Raw genomic sequence first — 4,070 nt, forward strand, 5'->3', positions numbered from 1 at the left:
ATGGTCCTGAACAGATCATCTCTCCCATGCTCCTGAACGCACCATGCTCCTGAACGCATCATCTCTCCCATGCTCCTGAACGCATCATCTCTCCCATCATGGTCTTGAGCGCTTCATCTCTCCCATGCTCCTGAACGCATCATGCTCCTGAACGCATCATCTCTCCCATGGTCCTGAACGCATCATCTCTCCCATCATGGTCTTGAACGCACCATCTCTCCCATGCTCCTGAACGCATCATGCTCCTGAACGCATCATGTGGTGCGCATGTGTGTGTGTTTCAGCAGATCAACAACATCAGCTGTTAGAGGACCCATCAGAGGACCCAGCAGAGGACCCATCAGAGGACCAGCAGAGGACCCAGCAGAGGACCCATCAGAGGACCCATCAGCAGTAATCTGAAGATAATCAGCAGCAGTAATCAATACTCAGGTGAATAGTAATCAATACTCAGGTGAACTGAGAGTCTCATTCAGGTAAATGTCTTGTTGTTATCTCTCACTAATGTCTGATGGACTCGGTTGATGTTAAACTAGCTGGTGAAGCTACTACAGTACTGCTGCTAGCTGTTAGCTGTTAGCTGCTAGCTGTTAGCTGCTAGCTGTTAGCTGTTAGCTGCTAGGTGTTAGCTGTTAGCTCCTAGCTGCTAGCTGTTAGCTGCTAGCTGTTAGCTGTTAGCTGCTAGGTGTTAGCTGTTAGCTCCTAGCTGCTAGCTGTTAGCTGATAGCTGCTAGCTGTTAGCTGCTAGCTCCTAGCTGCTAGCTGTTAGCTGCTAGCTGTTAGCTGATAGCTCCTAGCTGCTAGCTGTTAGCTCCTAGCTGCTAGCTGCTAGCTGTTAGCTGTTAGCTGATAGCTCCTAGCTGCTAGCTGTTAGCTGCTAGCTGTTAGCTGTTAGCTCCTAGCTGCTAGCTGTTAGCTGTTAGCTGCTAGATACATCCTGTTGATATATTACTAATGTTACTAATGTTAATAATGTAGTTAGTTACATCCTGTTGATATATTACTAATGTTACTAATGTTACTAATGTTAATAATGTTAATAATGTAGTTAGTTACATCCTGTTGATATATTACTAATGTTACTAATGTTACTAATGTAGTCAGTTACATCCTGTTGATATATTACTAATGTTACTAATGTTACTAATGTAGTCAGTTACATCCTGTTGATATATTACTAATGTTACTAATGTTAATAATGTTAATAATGTTAATAATGTAGTTAGTTACATCCTGTTGATATATTACTAATGTTACTAATGTAGTCAGTTACATCCTGTTGATATATTACTAATGTTACTAATGTTAATAATGTTAATAATATTAATAATGTAGTTAGTTACATCCTGTTGGTATATTACTAATGTTACTAATGTTAATAATGTTAATAATGTTAATAATGTAGTCAGTTACATCCTGTTGATATATTACTAATGTTACTAATGTTAATAATGTTAATAATATTAATAATGTAGTTAGTTACATCCTGTTGGTATATTACTAATGTTACTAATGTTACTAATGTTAATAATGTTAATAATGTAGTCAGTTACATCCTGTTGATATATTACTAATGTTACTAATGTTACTAATGTTAATAATGTTAATAATGTAGTTCGTTACATCCTGTTGATATATTACTAATGTTACTAATGTTAATAATGTAGTCAGTTACATCCTGTTGATATATTACTAATGTTACTAATGTTAATAATGTTAATAATATTAATAATGTAGTTAGTTACATCCTGTTGGTATATTACTAATGTTAATAATGTTACTAATGTTAATAATGTAGTCAGTTACATCCTGTTGATATATTACTAATGTTACTAATGTTACTAATGTTAATAATGTAGTCAGTTACATCCTGTTGATATATTACTAATGTTACTAATGTTACTAATGTTAATAATGTAGTCAGTTACATCCTGTTGATATATTACTAATGTTACTAATGTTACTAATGTTAATAATGTTAATAATGTAGTTCGTTACATCCTGTTGATATATTACTAATGTTACTAATGTTAATAATGTAGTCAGTTACATCCTGTTGATATATTACTAATGTTACTAATGTTAATAATGTTAATAATATTAATAATGTAGTTAGTTACATCCTGTTGGTATATTACTAATGTTACTAATGTTACTAATGTTAATAATGTAGTCAGTTACATCCTGTTGATATATTACTAATGTTAATAATGTTACTAATGTTAATAATGTAGTCAGTTACATCCTGTTGATATATTACTAATGTTACTAATGTTACTAATGTTAATAATGTAGTCAGTTACATCCTGTTGATATATTACTAATGTTAATAATGTTACTAATGTTAATAATGTAGTCAGTTACATCCTGTTGATATATTACTAATGTTAATAATGTTACTAATGTTAATAATGTAGTCAGTTACATCCTGTTGATATATTACTAATGTTACTAATCTTAATAATGTTAATAATGTCAATAATGTATACAGTTACATCCTGTTGGTATGTTACTAATGTTACTAATGTTAATAATGTTAATAATGTTACTAATGTTAATAATGTATACAGTTACATCCTGTTGATATATTACTAATGTTACTAATGTTACTAATGTTAATAATGTAGTCAGTTACATCCTGTTGATATATTACTAATGTTACTAATGTTAATAATGTTAATAATGTTACTAATGTTAATAATGTATACAGTTACATCCTGTTGATATATTACTAATGTTAATAATGTTAATAATGTATACAGTTACATCCTGTTGGTATATTACTAATGTTACTAATGTTAATAATGTTAATAATGTTAATAATGTATACAGTTACATCCTGTTGATATATTACTAATGTTACTAATGTTACTAATGTTAATAATGTAGTCAGTTACATCCTGTTGATATATTACTAATGTTACTAATGTTAATAATGTTAATAATGTTACTAATGTTAATAATGTATACAGTTACATCCTGTTGATATATTACTAATGTTAATAATGTTAATAATGTATACAGTTACATCCTGTTGGTATATTACTAATGTTAATAATGTTACTAATGTTACTAATGTTAATAATGTATACAGTTACATCCTGTTGATATATTACTAATGTTAATAATGTTAATAATGTATACAGTTACATCCTGTTGATATATTACTAATGTTAATAATGTTACTAATGTTAATAATGTTAATAATGTTAATAATGTATACAGTTACATCCTGTTGATATATTACTAATGTTAATAATGTTAATAATGTTAATAATGTAGTCAGTTACATCCTGTTGGTATGTTAATAATGTTACTAATGTTAATAATGTTAATAATGTTAATAATGTAGTCAGTTACATCCTGTTGATATATTACTAATGTTAATAATGTAGTCAGTTACATCCTGTTGATATATTACTAATGTTACTAATGTTACTAATGTTAATAATGTTACTAATGTTAATAATGTTAATAATGTAGTTAGTTACATCCTGTTGGTATATTACTAATGTTACTAATGTTACTAATGTTAATAATGTAGTTAGTTACATCCTGTTGGTATGTTAATAATGTTACCAATGTTAATAATGTTAATAATGTTAATAATGTAGTCAGTTACATCCTGTTGATATATTACTAATGTTAATAATGTAGTTAGTTACATCCTGTTGGCATATTACTAATGTTACTAATGTTAATAATGTTACTAATGTTACTAATGTTACTAATGTTAATAATGTAGTCAGTTACATCCTGTTAATATATTACTAATGTTAATAATGTAGTTAGTTACATCCTGTTGGCATATTACTAATGTTACTAATGTTAATAATGTTACTAATGTTACTAATGTTACTAATGTTACTAATGTTAATAATGTAGTCAGTTACATCCTGTTAATATATTACTAATGTTAATAATGTAGTTAGTTACATCCTGTTGGCATATTACTAATGTTACTAATGTTAATAATGTTACTAATGTTACTAATGTTACTAATGTTAATAATGTAGTCAGTTACATCCTGTTAATATATTACTAATGTTAATAATGTAGTTAGTTACATC

At 28.8% G+C, this 4,070-nt stretch overlaps 1 protein-coding gene across 2 annotated transcripts in view; it reads left to right on the forward strand.

Moving 5' to 3' along the window:
• The first annotated feature begins 267 nt into the window (after positions 1–267).
• tmem106bb (transmembrane protein 106Bb) overlaps positions 268–4,070 on the forward strand; it is a 12,558-nt gene continuing 8,755 nt past the window's right edge. Inside the window, exon 1 of one of the 2 annotated variants that reach the window (XM_074628033.1) lies at positions 268–432. The gene's annotated coding sequence lies outside the window, so the exon portion shown is untranslated. The other variant, XM_074628034.1, reaches the window with a different exon arrangement.

This window comes from Sebastes fasciatus, assembly GCF_043250625.1.
Source record: "Sebastes fasciatus isolate fSebFas1 chromosome 17 unlocalized genomic scaffold, fSebFas1.pri SUPER_17_unloc_1, whole genome shotgun sequence".
NCBI lineage: Eukaryota > Metazoa > Chordata > Actinopteri > Perciformes > Sebastidae > Sebastes > Sebastes fasciatus.